Here is a 17,687-nt window from a genome sequence, read left to right on the forward strand (position 1 = left end):
TCATACAGTTAGACAGAACAATTTGCAAATTCATCTGGAATAAAAAAAAAAAACCAGGACAGCTAAAAGTATCCTCAACAATAAAAGGACTTCTGGGGGGATGACTATCCCTGAACTCAAGTATTATTACAGAGCAATAGTGATAAAAACTGCATGGTATTGGTACAGAGACAGACAGACAGACCAGTGGAATAGAATTGAAGACCAAGAAATGAACCCACACACCTATGGTCACTTGATTTTTGACAAAGGAGCCAAAACCATCCAATGGAAAAAAGATAGCATTTCAGCAAGTGAACCATAAATTGTGCTGGTTCCACTGGAGGTCAGCATGTAGAAGAATGCAGATCGATCCATTCTCATCACCCTGTACAAAGCTTAAGTCCAAGTGGATCAAGGATCTCCACATTAAACCAGATACACTCAAACTAATAGAAGAAAAAGTGTGGAAGCATCTCGAACACATGGGCACTGGAGAAAATTTCTTGAACAAAACACCAATGGCTTATGCTCTAAGATCAAGAATCAAAAAATGGGATCTCATAAAACTGCAAAGCTTCTGTAAGGCAAAGGACACTGTTGTTACGACAAAACAGCAACCAACAGATTGGAAAAAGATCTTTACCAATCCTACAACAGATAGAGGCCTTATATCCAAATTATACAAAAAAACTCAAGAAGTTAGACTGCAGGGAGACAAATAACCCTATTAAAAATGGGGTTCAGAACTAAACAAGGAATTTACAGGTGAGGAATGCTGAGTGGCTGAGAAACACCTAAAGAAAAGTTCAACATCTTTAGTCATAAGGGAAATGCAAATCAAAACAACCCTGAGATTCCATCCCGCATTAGTCAGAATGGCTAAGATCAAAAACCCAGGTGACAGCAGATGCTGGCGAGGATGTGGAGAAAGAGGAACACTCCTCCATTGTTGGTGGGATTGCAGACTGGTATAAACATTCTGGAAATCAATCTGGAGATTACTCAAAAATTGGACACTGAACTTCCTGAGGACTCAGCTATACCTCCCTTGGGCATGTACTCAAAAGATGCCCCAACATATAACAAAGATACATGCTCCACTATGTTCATAGCAGCCTTATTTATAATAGCCAGAAGTTGGAAAGAAGCCAGATGCCCTTCAACAGAAGAATGGATACAGAAAATGTGGTACATCTATCTACTCAATGGAATACTACTCACCTATCAAAAACTTTGTGAAATTCATAGGCAAATGGATGGAACTGGAAAATATCATCCTGAGTGAGGTAGCCCAATCACAGAAAAACACACATGGTATGCACTCATTGATAAGTGGATATTAGACCAAATCCTCGAATTACCCTAGATACACAGAACACATGAAACTCAAGACGGATGACCAAAATGGTAATGCTTCACTCCTTCTTTAAAAGGGGAACAAGAATACCATTGGGAGGGAATAGGGAGGCAAAGTTTAGAACAAAACCTGAAGGAACGCCTATTCAGAGCGTGCCCCACATGTGGCCTATACATATGCAGCCACCAAACTAGGTAAGATGGATGAAGCAAAGAAGTGCAGGCTGACAGGAACCGGATGTAGATTTCTCCTGAGAGACACAGCCAGAATACAGCAAATACATAGGCGAATGCCAGCAGCAAACCACTGAACGGGACCCCCGTTGAAGGAATCAGAGAAAGGACTGAAAGAGCTTAAAGGGGCTTGAGACCCCATATGAACAACAATGCCAACCACCCAGAGCTTCCAGGGACTAAGCCACTACCCAAAGACTATACATGGACTGACCCTGGACTCTGACCCCATAGGTAGCAATGAATAGCCTAGTAAGAGCACCAGTAGAAGGGGAAGCCCTGGGTCCTGCCAAGACTGAACCCCCAGTGAATGTGATTGTTGGAGGGAGGGCGGTAATGGGGAGAGGATGGGGAGGGGAACACCCATAAGAAGGGGAGGAGGAGGGGTTAGGGAGATGTTGGCCTGGAAACCGGGAAAGGGAATAACAATGGAAATGTAAATAAGGAATAACCAATTTAATGAAGATCAAGAGGTCAGCTGTTGCATCTCTATAAACTCTCCACTCCTCTTCCTCTTTCCTTTCTGCCTTCATATTGACTTATATTTCCTGATTGTTCTTTTTCTCCCATTTTGAATGATGTTCTGACCGATATTTGGCTCTGTATATAGCTCAGTGAGCTTTCTTGGAATTGTGGGATTGGGTCCTTTCAGCATGGGAATGTTCTTACAGCTCAGTGCCCAGTTGCTCACAGAATGTGTTTCCAATTAAATTTACAAGGATGTTTCTTGCATATTGTTGTCAAGTTACATCACTATGTAGCTTTAATTTTTAGGTGTCTAAACATCACATGGAAAGGCCAGTCAGTTTTAATCAAAGCAGACCAAAAGGCTAGGGCCTGACATAAGGGCAACTCTTTTGCTGGAACCAGTCATCACTGTGAAAGAAGTATAAGGCATCTGCTAGCATCATTTGTAGACTACCCAGAGACACAGATAAACAGCAGGTACAGAGGCTAGTGCAATCCCAGCCAACCAGTGGATCCAAACACTCATTTATTTCTTTCATTAAAGGAGACAGTTTTCCCTATGTTCCTTCTAGTTTCCAGTTGTATGATAGACAGACAAATACACTTAATCATACTTACCTTCATCTAGTTTCCTATCTAATAGATATTAGAGACAAGGTATGTTTGGTCATTGGGTATGTCTTGATTATCAACTTTTTTGCATTGAGATGTACCCTAGGTTATTAGCAAAATGCCCCTCAGGAGGGGTCTGCTTTCAGAGAGAAGACCTGCCCTGAGTCTGGGCATCAATCTCACAAACTTGCATCCCAGATGGAAATCCCCCATTGCCTGCAATGTCCTCCTTACCTGTCTTCCTTTCTCATTCTCTCCCTTCTCCTGCCATCATGCTGTGAGTTGCTCCTGTTAACCATGCCTTCCCCATCATGATAGACCAAAAAGACCAAACATAGCTTTCTTCCCTTATATTGTTCACAAAATGTACTTTTATCACAGTGTTAAAAAGACTAACAGCATGACCACAGAACCTTGTAGGCAGGTACAGTACAAAACAGAGAGGGATGAAGAGGCTATCACAGACTTACTTTTGAAGTGGAGAGTACTATTTAAAGAAGGATCCCTCAGTGTAGGGTCATCAGTACTAATATGTATAAGGGGAGGAGGTAGTGGGGGTGAGAGGGGGAAAAATTTGACCCTGTTAGATGTAAAAGAAAGGCAGTATAGAAAGGACAAGAGGGAGAGTGGAGAGAGACCTGGGGTTACACTGATGATGGGGTAGCTGATGAGGCTGGGAACTCATACACATATTACAAAAGGGCAAGGATCCCAAATATAAAGGACCTCTAACATTCTAAAAACTTAGACTATGTACTAAAGGGTTTTGGTGGTGGCGGCAGGCATGGGGGAGGGGGGTGGCTGTTGAGTGATTAAATCAGGAGTCCTTGAGCCATGTTGTCTGAAGGTTACATTTGCCTTGTTCCAAGAGGGATCAACCCTGTGTTCATTTTACCCTCAGGCCCCTCCTTCCCTCCTATAGTAGCAAAGATTACCACTCATTCTTCTGTCATCATTCCTAAGGGACAGTTTGCTGATGGCTAGAGTGTGAGCAGGAAGTAAACGTGGTTTCCTCTTTGCTATCTTGTGTACATACAGGACCTTCTTTTGGATTCTCTAATCAACCAAGAGAGCTGGAACCTGCATGGGTCCAATAGAACATCTGGACTCCAGAACACTGGGTGGACATGCAGAATCTCAGCACACGTGTCTCCTGGGGTCAAATCCAGCCTGGGCATCTACCTGGTAATTCTCTGTAGTAACAGGACTCTGAAAATCACTCTTGCTTAGAGATTCATGATTCGCAGTGCAAGTGGCTCACTGGGCCATAGGGCCAGGCCCTGCAGCTAGCCTTTCTGAGTATAAGGCACATGGGGCTGCAGCGCTCTTGGTACTCTGAGAACAGCACCTGCCTTATATTTGCCTTGTTCGTCATGGTGACACCATGCAAGCCCCTGGTATCTTCCATATAGGGCAACATTCTCCTGACCCAACCCTCTTGGGGCAAAATCCAGTTAGGCAGCTGCCTAGTAGTTCTCCTTAGTAATAGTGGCTCTTCTAAATGCTTATCAAAGCACTGGCCTCAGACCACAAGCAAGCTCTGCAAATGCCTTTTGCCAAAAGATCCCAGGCGTCTGCTCCCAGCATTTGGTTTGCAGGCTCTTGGAAACAACTGCATGTTTTATTCAGCTCACTGTTTTTGCAGCCAGTTTCTAAGTCCCAGAAGACGTGTGTTAAATGGGTTTCTGCGGCCTGTTTGCTGCCTGTTTATTAGCTGTGCTGGAGCTCCTTATTTATTAGCCATGCTGGAGAACAGCCGTTCAGGAAGAAGGTTCTCTCTCTAATGCGTGGGTGTTTCAGGGTATCTGGGATTATCTTAGTCAGAGAATGGGAGGAAGGTGTTTGACCTATGTTGGTTTTGAAAGCATTAATGCCATCTGAAGACGAGAATAAAATCCCCAGGGTTGATGGCTATTCCTTGAGGATAAGACTACGAGGACTAAAAGCCAGACTTTACGTTGTATCTAGTAACCTCTGGGTGTCTCCCACTGCAAATCCTCTCCGTTAAGTAACTCACCTCCCTCTACTTGGAGAATTTATTCTTCCTTGTCTCATAGATCAGAGAGGGGAAATTTGCAAATTCTTGCAGGCTCACATCCATGAACATTTTCAGTGAGACAGAGTCAGGAAACAGATACCTTCCATCTCTTAGAGAAGCTTTTTTAAAGAGAAGAAAAACAGATTCTCAAGATAGAAAATGCACTGGGAGTCATTCAGGTCAGCCACGGCTGGGGACCACAGGCTCCTGGACATCTTCTGATGTGGCAGGCAGAAGCTGGGAATGACACAGCACTCTGATTGCCTGTGATCTGGAAGCAGGGGCTGATGCAGGGAACAGATTCATCAGATACCCCAAATCCCACTTGGAACGCCTCCAGAAACTTAAAACCAGTACCCTTAACTATAGTGTATGGAGGTTATTTAAACATTCTTTTAAAATTATTATTGTTGTTATTTACTTACTTTTGTGCTTGCCTTTGAGCACACACATGTCACAGAGGGAATCAGTTATCCCTTGCCATCAGTGAATCCTAGGGATTGAACTTGGTTGTCAGGCTTGGTGGTTGCCCCCTTTACCCATAAAATTATCGCCTCAGCTCCATTTAAGCATATTCTACTCTGAAGCCTTCTATTGCCCACCTATGCTATGATGTTCATTCTTTAGATCTGTCAATATCTCTTTTCTACAATAAGTAAATCTTTTAACAGTTCATATCAATTTTTGATTCTAAACCAAGGTCAACCAATGTTGATCTATTTACCAACCACTTATTTTGTATTGCCTACAATATCTAAAGTTGTCTTCAATTTTGGTTTTGTAAGTTAGTAGAAAAGAGATAATAAAAACACTTCCAGATTTGCCTATATTTGATGAAATGATGATCATTATGCTAATATCTTGTTGGCATACAGATATACCAACTACTTATACTTTTATTCTTTTTTCTTTTCATAGTTCTTTTTGACTTTTTATGATTTACAATTATTTTTATTTTTTAAAATGAAAGCATAATTATTCTGTTCCTTCCCTTTATTCCTTACAATCACTGTTTCTCAAATACATGGCCTCTTTTTCCTAATTATTACTCACACACACACACACACACACACACACACACACACAAACATGCAAATACAACACTCTACCTATATAAATACAATCTTCTCAGTCCATATATATATATATATATATACACACAAATGTGCATACATATATACATGTGCATATAAATCATATATATATATACATATGCACATATACATGCATATACATTCAGGGCAGACCACATGGAATTAGTCATGCTTAATTAGTGTGCTGATGCTTGAAAAGTAAAGTACTCCACTCTCAGTATTGATTTTTCTGTAGCTCTCTGTCTAGGAGTGTGGACCCTGAAGATTTTCTTCTTTCACTTTAGGGTGTCTATTATCATTGTGCTTGCTCAAGTTTTATTTTGGCAATCATATTGGTGGTCATATTGTTGAGGATTCCTGGTGAAGCCTCCCGGGAGACAATCTCACAGCAGATTTCCAGGTCAGGTGGACTTTATCATCTTTCCATCATTGGTCTGCCATGTTCCCTGAGCCTCAGGTCTAGGAGTTGTGCTGTAGATATATTAATTGGAATGAGCACCACATAATCACTTGTTCTCAGTAGTCTGAACAGTTATGGTTTTCTGTAATGGTTACCAGCTCTTGTAAAAAGAACTTTATTTGTTGATGGGCAAGAATTATACTTACCTTTGGCATAGAATAATTAGATTGAGGCTATCAACAATGCTGCTTGATAAAGTGGCAGTAGTAGATTCCCTCTTATGATCCATAACCTTGATCAAGGGCTAATATCCAAAATATACAAAGAACTCACGAAGTTAGACTCTAGAGCACCAAATAACCTTATTAAAATGGGGTACAGAGCTAAACAAAGAATTCTCAACTGAAGAATCTCGAATGGCTGAGAAGCTCCTAATGAAATGTTCAACATCCTTAGTCATCATGGAAATGCAAATCAAAATGACCCTGAGATTCTACCTTACACCAGTCAGAATGGTTAAGATAAAAAACTCAAATAACAGCAGATTGTGGAGATGATGTGGAGAAAGAGGAACACTCTGCCATTGCTGGTGAGACTGCAAAATGGCAAAACCACTTTGGAAATCAATATGCAGTTCCTGAGAAAATTGAAAATAGTTCTATGTGAAGACCAAGATATACCACTACAGGTCATATACACAAAAAATGGTCTAACATATAACAGAGACACATGCTACACTATGTTTATTGCAGTCTTATTTATAATACTCAGAAGCTGGAAACAACCCAAATGTCCCTCAACAGAAGAATGGATACAAAATGTGGTACATTTACACAATGGAGTACTACTCAGCTATTAAAAACAATGGCTTCATTAAATTCACAGGCAAATGACAGTGTCATTCTAAGTGAGATAACCTAGACACAAAAGAACACACATGGTATGTCCTCACTGATGAGTAGATATTAGCCCAAAAGCTCACAATGCCCATGATACAACCCACAGACCATATGGAGCTTATGAGGAAGGAAAACCAGGGTGTGGATACTTCAGTCCTGCATTGACAGGGGAAGAGTATGATCACAGGAGGTAGAGGGAGGGGGGAACTGGGATGGAAATAGAAGGGGGAAGAAATAAGGGGGCAGTATCAGGTATGGAGAGAACAGGAAAGAGGTATGTAGTGTCAGGAAACAGAATAAAAATATATAGTAGTGAGTGAGGAACTGGGGGTAGCCACTGGAAGATCTCAGGCACCAGGGAAGCCAGAGGCTCCCAGGACCAAATTGGAATGAGTTTAGCCAAAATGTGTGCAGTGAAGGGGAGATAGAACCTGTAGAGACTACCTCTAGTAGCTAGGCATGGTCCCCGGGTCCCCATTTGAGGGATGAGACCACCCACCCATCCCAAAATTTTTAATCCAGAAATGTTCCTTTCCAAAGGAATTCAGGTGCAAAATAAAACGGAGCAGAGACTGAAGGAAAGGCCATCCGGGGACCACCCTACCAGGGGTTTCATCCTATCTGCAGACACCAAACCCCAACACTGTTGGAGTTGCCAAGAGGAACTTGCTGGCAAGAAACTGGTGTTCCTTGGGAGGTCCTACCAGCAACTGACCAAAATGCAGATCTGGATGCTTAGAACCAACCATCAGACTGATCTCAGGGTGGGGGAGCTAGCAGAAAGACTGGAAGAACAATGTTGGCTGGCCAGACCACCCACCCAGCTTTCCCAGGGACTAGACTACCAACCAAGAAGTGTACAGGGAAGGATTTATGAATATATATATATATATATATATATATATATATATATATATATATATATATATATATCAGAGGATGGCCTTGTCTGACATCAATGGGAGGGGAAGCTCTTGGCTCTGTAAAGTTTTGATGCCCCAGCATAGGGGATGTTGGAGGGTTGGGGTGGGAGTGGGTAGCTGGGTTGAAGAGTACCCTCATAAAGGCTAAGGGGAGAGGGGAGGGCAGATGTGGGAAAAGGGTTTGTGGAGGGGAAGAGGGATTTCATTTGAGATGTAAATGAACAGAATGAATAATGATAATAAAAAAAATTCCATGACCTCACTAGTTCTGGCTGAGTTTATAGAGCCAATCATATATTTTCCTCCTGTTCAACTGGCCTTATTTTCTAGTTGCCTGGTCACTGCCAAGGTATGCGTTACCCTACTGTACCTTTAGAAGTATCTTAAAAAGCTCCTCAGTATTGTGGATCATATGTGTCACACGTGGAAAGCACTACTGTTTATGTTCACCCATCCCTTGGAAGCTTTACATACTCTTCCATTACTCTGAAAGCTAGTCATCAACGAAGAAAGTTTTAGCTTGGATCCAGCTCGAATCCTCTGGGTGCAATTACACAGCATCTTCAGCAATAGCTACTTTACTATTTTTGGAATGAGAATCATAAACAAGACAACTTATAAAAGAAAGAGTTTGTTTGGGGCCTTTGAGTTTCAGAGGGTGAGTCTATGACCATCATGATGGTATGGCAGAGGAGGGAGAATGGCACCAAGAAGACAGGCATGGTGCTGGAGAAGTCTCTGAAAGCTTACATCTTGAAACACAATTCACTAAGCAGAAAGAGAGGTAGCTGGGACTGTGTGGGCTATTTAAACCTGTATGCTCACTTCCAGAAATACACCTCCTCCAGAAAGACCATACCTCCTAATCCATCATTAACAGTTTCATCAACTAAAGACCAGGTTTTCAAATATATTAGCCAATGGGATCCATTCCCATGAGAACTATCACAACCCCTACCCCCACCCAATTTTTTCTACTTCCCCCTTTAAATTAGTTGTTTTCTGCTATTCTACTCTTTTCTGGTCTATGTGGTTACTTCACGTTATATGTTCACATCTGAAGATTTGAAGCTAGGTATTGAAGATGAGAAAGAAGTTGTAGTGTTTGCCTTTGTGGGTCTGCATTTCCCCATTCAATATGATCTTTCTAGTTCAATCCATTTACCAGCAAAATTCACCATTTTATTTTTCTTTATTGCTTGTAAGAGGTATGTAGGTCCTGGGGGTCACTGAGCCCTGCTGCAATTGTCGAATAGTGTTTCATAGTGTACACAGTTTCATTATTCATTCCTTATCTAAAGGATATTTAGCTTGTTTCCATCTTCCAGCTATTACAAATAGAGTAGCAATGAGCACAGCTGAACCAATAGCTGCGGAGTATTTATGGAGACCTCTGGGCATATGCTGAGGAATGGCATCTTTGGGTTGTATGATGAACTGTTTTATCTTGTTTTGGTTTGGTTTGATTTGATCTGAACATGTTTCACAGTGATTTCTAGAAAGACTGCCCCAGTTTGCAATCCTATCAATGGTGAATTGCGGTTCTCCCTTTCTCCATATTATGTCCAACATTTGTTGTTGGTTGTTTTGTTGATTTTAAGTCATTCCCACTGTGGTAAAAGAAAACCTCAAAACTGTTTTGATTCTCATTTCCATGATTTTGAAAGGTGATGATCACTTTTCAATATATTCCTCAACCATTTTTATTTCTTCTTTTGAGAATTCTTTGTTCAAATCCATAATACATTTTTGAATGGTTCATTGTTGTTGTTTGGTTGGTTTGGTTTTGTTTCAATTTTTTCATTGTTTAAATATTCTGGATATTAATCCTCTGTTTGATGTATAACTGGTGAGACTATTTTTCCATTCTGTGTGCTTCCTCTTCACTGAATTGACTGTTTCTTTAGTTGTGCAGAAGCTTTTTTGTTTTCTATTGTCACACCTGTAATGTTTTGACTTTGATTCTCAGGTAAATGGAAAGTCTGTCCCAACAACTCTGCTTTGTAGGATACTGTCTGTATTTCCCTCTATAAATTTAAGTGTCTTGGGTTTTCCAATAGGTCTTTGATCCATTTGGAATTAGTGAGATAGGGGCCTAATCTCATTATTATACATTGATATACTCAGTTTACCCAATACTATCTGTTGGTGGTGGTTTTTTGTTTTTCTGTTTTTGCTTTTGCGTTTTGGGTTTTTGGTTTTTGGGTTTTTTTGGGGAGGAGGGATTTCCTTTTTTGGTCAAATATTAGATGATTCTCCTTGCATGTGCTCGTGTTCAGTCTTCTTTGTTCCACTCATCTTCATGCCCAATTTGTTGGGATATTATATCGATCTTATTACTAAGGCTCTGTAATACATCTTGAAGTCTGGAATTTTTTTTTCAGAGCTGAGGACCGAACCCAGGGCCTTGTGCTTGCTAGGCAAGCCCTCTACCACTGAGCTAAATCTCCAACCCCTGAAGTCTGGAATCTTAATCCCTTCAGGATTACTCTTGATGTTCAGGATTGCTTTGAGTATCCTGTACCTTTTGTTGTCCCAAATGAGTTTTGGGATAACTTTCTCCACCTATTCCTATGAAAAAAAGATATAAATTTTGACTGGAATTGCATTTAATCTGTAATTTGGGTAAAATGGTAATTACCACAATAATAATTCTGCTAATCCCTGATCTTTTTATTTTCTAGTATATTTTCACTATCCCCTCCTTCAAAGTCTTCATCGTAGAGGTCTTTCACCTGCTTGATTAGATTCATTTCTACATGTTTAATTTTCTTTGAGTCTATTGTGAGTGGAATGTATCCATGATCTTTTTTCCCAGTGTGTATCTTATTGGCATATAGAAAAGGTATTGAATTTTGTAAGCGGACTCTCTAATGCCATTTCTCTGAGTTTGTGTCTAGAAGTTCTGATATAGTTCACTTATTCTTGCAGAGAAGTTGACTGAGATAGTCTTTTATGATTTTTACCTGCTTTAACAGTATGTAAGATTTATACAAAACCTTTCCAAATGTTAGAAGTATCTTCTCTCATCCAAGTCTAGGTAACCATCCCCTTCCTGTTAGAATATGTGCTGGTACTTTACAGTTTTAGATGATTGGTCACCAAAAGTTCATCATTTTTATAGGCTGTGTACTACAGTATAAGGAATAAATCATTCATGACTCTTTTCTCATAATGATTCAGGGAGAAGAAAGAATGAATCTGTTTCCTCTAGATGTCCTGTGACCTTTACAAATGTCACAACTGAGATGTAGTCATGTGATTTTAACAGGGATATTGTTCAGGCTCTTTATATCCACATTTCTGTTGTGTTTTAGTTTGAAAGTTGACATCATGCTTACAAATATCTAAGTTGAATCACATCTTCTGTGAGCCTCTCATTTCTCCTTAAACACGGAAATATCTTTTTGAGATGAAGATACAAGACCTGTTTTTATAAAGCAAGATGGTCTGGTAGCATAACTTCACTTGTTAGGGGATTCTGTTTTCCCTTAAGACTGTTCTCTCCATTTTGTTTAAAGATACTAATGGATTTCAATAATGTTCACTTAGTAAGGATACTTGGCTTTAAGTGATAGAGACTAATTTAAATCTGAGCCAATGAAAAAGATGGTATTAGTGTATATCATAAATAAAGACTTAAGCACATGGGTATGTCCTTCAGTGGTTAGAGCATTTGGATAACATGTAAGAACTCTGAGGTTTAAACTATAAAACTACAAAAATAAAAGATTCAAAATCAATACACAACAACCCAAGCAGCCATAACCTTGGGTATTAGAATGGTAATTTAAGAAATCTCTCTCCTCTATCTCTTTTGACTGTTTCTCACTACTTTGTTTCCTGTAGTAGACACATACCAACAGCCTTATGCTAGCATTATATCCCAAAATGCTTCTTACCTAATTCTTTATGGTGAGATGGCAGATAAAGAGTTGACTAGATCTGCGATACCTACTACTGCCTGGACCAATCTCTGTATCCACATTAATGGGGATAAATTTATGAGCCATCCTTAGATTCTGTTGAACCACTCTCATTTTACCTACTACTCTGGCCTGCCTGTTGATGAGAAAAATGTACAGTAAATAAAATTCATGGTAGACACAGAAAACAATTCTGTTCTTTACTCAGAGATAGTGGGAGTAAGATAGATTTCTTTAGTTACTGTCTATAGAACTTTGAATATGATATGGATACTTCATTTTTTAATCAATATATGCTGACACAAATTATCCTAGCTTAAAGTTATTTTTTGTTCTTTTCCTTTTATTATTGTGGATACTTTTGTTTTGTATCAGGATCTTAGTATATACCCCAGTCTGGCCTTGAAATCTAGGTTCTCATGCCTTGTGAAAGCTGGAAAGGTAGCCTTGTGTTGCCATGGCTTAAGCCTAATTATTGGTTTGTCTTTAAATGTATATTCTCTAGTCTTGTCACTCTACCCACCTCCCTCAGGCCCACACATGTAGAAGAACATGTTGACCAGTGACATAAAGTAAAATGTATTAGTGCTGTGTTTGAGACAGAAACAGCTCTACAGACATTTTGAATTGGGAGAGATTATCTGTGACATTTCAACTGAGGTTGGAAGGAAGTGTAGGATTTCAACTGGCAGCAGTGGGGAGAAGAGGACAAGAGCTGGGCAGTCCTCTCAAGCAAACAGTCTGAAAATACTGTATGGTGATCTTTAGATGGCAGGTGAAAGTATTTTGGGAGCCAGGAGTGACTGAGCTTTGCTGTCTCCAAAGGCCAGAGGATCAGTCAGCATAAATTCTCGCATGCCTTTGGGAATCTCAGTGTCATTTCCTTATCATCTCTTGTTGAGGATCAGTTTTTACTCATTGAATTTCAAGCTCCCTGAATCCTCAGGGGACAAGATCCTGTTGTGGGAAGTTAGCTTGTGCTGCTGTTTTGTTTAGTCTCCATAAGTCACGGGAGCCTATCCATCATCCTCACAGAAATGCCTTGGTTCTGCAGCTGCACTGCACAGACACTGCAGCGCCATGCTTCCAGTTTGTTCCAGGCAAAATTGAAGACTTCTGCAGCTCTGGGCTTTTCTTATTCTATATAGTAGTTTTTCCTAAGCCTTTCTTTGCCCAAGATCTTTATGTCTTCATTTTACTCTTCTTTCACACTCACTACAGCCATTCCAAACAGGAATGACTTTATTAGTTACTTATATTTGATGATGGCCTGATAGTTGTATTCTAATGAAGCTCAGTCCCTCACAAAGATGTGACCTGACTTCACTCAGTATTCATTTTCTTTTTATTTCCTTATCATCTATACGTAATAAAAGACTATTTTTCATATTAAAAAATTCCAAGTTTTAATTAGTTTGCAGGGCTGTTTAAGATGATAGCAGTGGTAAAGGAGAAGGAGGAAAAAGAGGAGATTAAAATCAGAAAAAGAAAAGGAAACTGGAAGGACAGAGAAAATACAGAAGAATCAAAAAAGGTATAACAAAACCCCGAGAGTATGCCTAAGATATACTAATAAAAACTTTGTTAAATAAGTGAATACTAAATGAAAAATGGGTGGATGATTCATTTAGAAAATTTATTGTTGCGCTTTCCCTTCCCGCTGCCCACCCCAGGCTCCACGTGCGGCGCTCAGCCCCTGGCTCTGGCCATGGCTACACTAAGGGTCCATCCCGAAGCCCAAGCCAAGGTGGATGTGTTTCGTGAAGAGCTGTGTAGTAAGACAGAGAACCTGCTTGGGAGCTGTTTTCCCAAGAGGATCTCAGAGTTGGAAGCCTTCTTAAAGGAGCCAGCTCTCAACGAAGCCAACCTAAGCAATCCGAAGGCTCCATTGGACATCCCAGTCCCTGATCCTGTCAAGGAGAAAGAGAAGGAGGAGCGGAAGAAGCATCAGGAGAAGGAAGAGAAGGACGAAAAGAAGAAAGGGGACGAAGACGACAAAGGTCCTGCCTGTGGCCCAGTGAAGTGCAATGAGAAGATTGTGGTCCTCCTGCAATGCCTAAAACCCGAGATCAAGGATGTCATTGAGCAACTCAACCTGGTTACTACCTGGTTGCAGCTACAGATACCTCGGATAGAGGATGGGAATAATTTTGGCGTGGCTGTCCAGGAAAAGGTGTTTGAGCTGATGACCAGCCTTCATACCAAGCTGGAAGGCTTCCAAACGCAGATCTCTAAATACTTCTCCGAGAGGGGTGACGCCGTGGCCAAAGCAGCCAAGCAGCCCCACGTGGGAGATTATCGGCAGCTGGTGCACGAGCTGGACGAGGCAGAATACCAGGAGATCCAGCTGATGGTCATGGAGATCCGTAATGTTTATGTTGTGTTATATGACATCATCCTGAAGAACTTTGAGAAGCTCAAGAAGCCCCGTGAAGAGACAAAGGGGATGATCTATTGAGCCCCCTCGCTCGTTCTATGATGGGTATAGCAGAAACCTTCCGGCTCTTGACTAGGAACTCTAGACTGCACCCAGTCTTCTTCCTCCTCGGGTCTCCTCCCTCACTCTGCCTTCCAAACACAATAAATACATAGTTGTCCACCAAAAAAAAAAAGAAAGAAAGAAAAATGAAAAGTTATTGTTTTCTCCTTACAACTATGTGCAAGTTCATAGGTAGGCAATAAGTAAGACTTCTATTTTTATTCTATGACACCTCAAATATAATGCCCTTCTCACTACTAAGCACAGGTACAATTATTAAGGGCAGAACAAGGAGCCATGTTTACAGTTGGCAAGTCCTGATGATATGTGTGTCAGGCTCATAGATCATACACAGATAAAACAAATGAAAGAGGCCCAAAGTTCATCCATTTGCTTCTGTGCATGTTCCTGTGCAATTATCTTCTGTGCCACCTCAGCTAACTTTTCTGTTTCTTTTCCCTTGATAAAATCTTGAAATTTTATAAACATTTTGGTTTGTGCTGTACAGAATACTGCAGGTTTCTGAAAGTTTCCTAGAAGACATCAAGAAGGGAATGAGAAATGAACTAATGAAATCCAATGAAGCTCACCCCTTCCTTCAACTGGAAACTGCCTCTTTACCTTTACCTGTTCCAGAGATCTGAGCTCACTTTTATTTGGTAAAGAAGAGAGCTTAAGCACTGGGGCACCTAAATATTTATTTAAGGTATTTAGTCACAGAAGTAGTATATCACAATGAAATATTCTTAAAATTAGGAATCTAAAACAATGCATTTTAAGGCACTTGCTATGAGCCTTCCACAATTTTCATGATCTTACCTTATATTTTTTAATTTTTTATTAGATATATTTCTTTACTTACATTTCAAACTTTATTCTCATTTCTGGTTTCCTGTCCATAAGCCCCTATTCCCTCCCATCCCCATTGCCCCTCTCCCATGTGGGTATTCTGCCTATATACTCCCTTATTGCTTCCCCCATATGCACCTGCACTAGGGGCCCAACCATGGTAGGACCAGGGTCTTCCCCTTCCTCTGGTGCCCCAACAAGGCTATTCTCTGCTACCTATGCAGTTGGAGCCCTAGGTCAGTTCATGTATAGTCTTTCGGTAGTGGTTTAGTCCCTGGAAGCTCTGGTTGGTTGGCATTGTTGTTTTTATGGGGTTGCAAGTTCCTTCAACTCTTTCAATACTTCCTCTAATACCATCCAAGGGGGTCCTATTCTCAGTTCAGTGGTTTGCTGCTAACATTGACCTCTGTATTGGACATGTTCTGGATGTGTCTCTCAGGAGAGATCTATATCTGGTCTATTTCAGGATGCATTTTCCAGCTTCATCAATCTTATCTAGTTTTGGTGGCTGTTTATATGTGGGCCACATGTGGGTCAGGCTCTGAATGCATTTCCTTGAGTTGCTGCTCTAAACTTTGCTTCCATATGCCCTCCTATGGATAGTTCCCCCTTTTAAGAAGGAGTGGAAGCTCTGGTTGCCGCCCTCACAGAGAACTGAAGCACAGCACCCCAGGAGAAACGTCAGGCCCTGGACCAGAGGAAAGACCAACTTTTCTGCTCCAAGTGACCTGCCTGGTGGACTCAGGACACACAGAGGCAAAATTCCTCTGGGACCGGACACTTCCATTTTTTAACTGGAGCCCGATCCTCACTGATCCCAGCTCACAGCTCCCTGCTCCTAAACACTGTGAGAGAGAGAGCACACCTCGCAGAAAAGTGGGCACTCCTGAGACTGCAGGGCAGGAGAGACCACCAATACTGCCCACACTTGCCCACATCCCTGGCCAAAGAGGAAACAGTATAGGGCCTCTGGGAACAGGAATATAGGGGCACTCAAGCGGCAGGTCCCCTGAGTTCCAGACACCGCCTGGATCTGAAGGGACCTGGTCAACAGCTCCCTGGACCCAAATCTCAAGGGAGGGAGAGCTAAATCTTCCGAGGGGCAGACATGCCTGGGAAGCCAGAAGAGACTACACTCTACCCACATTTCTGACTCCAGAGGAAATCACCTAATGCCACCTGGGACCCCTGAACACAGGGGCCCAGGAAAAGGTAGGGCAGGCCCTTCTGGTTGCCTCCCTCACTGAGAGCTCAAAAGCAGCCCCCCACGAGCAACTTCAGCAAATGGTCTGAAGAAACAAGCTGGAGTAGGCATTCTAATATTGAATAAAATCTATTTTCAACCAAAAGTCATCAAAAAAGATAAGGAAGGACACTTCATATTCATCAAAGGAAAAATCCACCAAGATGAACTCTCAATCCTAAATATCTATGCTCCAAAGACAAGGGGACCTACATACATAAAAGGAACCTTAATAAAGCTCAAAGCACACATTGCACCTCACATAATTAAAGTAGGAGATTTCAACACCCCACTCTCATCAATGGACAGATCATGGACACAGAAATTAAACAGAGACATAGGCAGACTAAGAGAAGTCATGAACCAAATGGATGTAACAGATATTTATAGAACATTCTATCCTAAAACAAAAGGATATACCTTCTTCTCACCACCTCATGGTACTTTCTCCAAAATTGACCATATAATTGGTCACAAAACAGGCCTCAACAGATACAGAAAGTTAGAAATAATCCTATTCGTCCTATCAGACCACAACCGGCTAAAGCTGGTCTTCAATAACAATAAGGAAACAACGCCCACATATACATGGAAGTTGAAAAATGCTCTACTCAATGATAACCTGGTCAAGGAAGAAATAAAGAAAGAAATTAAAGACTTCTTAGAATTTAATGAAAAGGAAGGTACAACATACCCAAACTTATGGAATAAAATGAAAGTTGTGCTAAGAAAAAAACTCATAGCTCTGAGTGCCTGCAGAAAGAAACAGGAGAGAGCATATGTCAGCAGCTTGACCTATAAGCTCTAGAACAGAAAGAAGCAAATACATCCAGGAGGAGTAGAAGGCAGGAAATAATCAAACTCAGAGCTGAAATCAACCAAGTAGAAACAAAAAGGACCATAGAAAGAATCAACAGAACCAAAAGTTGGTTCTTTGAGAAAATCAACAAGATAGATAAACCCTTAGCCAGATTAATGAGAGGACACAGAGAGTGTGTCCAAATTAACAAAATCAGAAATGAAAAGGGAGACATAACTACAGAATCAGAGGAAATTCAAAAAAATCATCAGATCCTACTACAAAAGCGTATATTCAACAAAACTTGAAAATCTGCAGGAAATGGACAATTTCCTAGACAGATACCAGGTACCGAAGTTAAATCAGAAACAGATAAACCATTTAA

The 17,687-nt window shown here is 40.8% G+C and overlaps 1 pseudogene; it reads left to right on the forward strand.

Moving 5' to 3' along the window:
* The first annotated feature begins 13,583 nt into the window (after positions 1–13,583).
* Positions 13,584–14,558, forward strand: Psme1-ps1 (proteasome activator subunit 1, pseudogene 1; annotated as a pseudogene).
* Positions 14,559–17,687: the final 3,129 nt, after the last annotated feature.

The sequence above is a fragment of the Rattus norvegicus genome, chromosome 17 (assembly GCF_021556685.1).
Source record: "Rattus norvegicus strain SHRSP/BbbUtx chromosome 17, alternate assembly SHRSP_T2T, whole genome shotgun sequence".
In the NCBI taxonomy this organism is placed as follows: domain Eukaryota; kingdom Metazoa; phylum Chordata; class Mammalia; order Rodentia; family Muridae; genus Rattus; species Rattus norvegicus.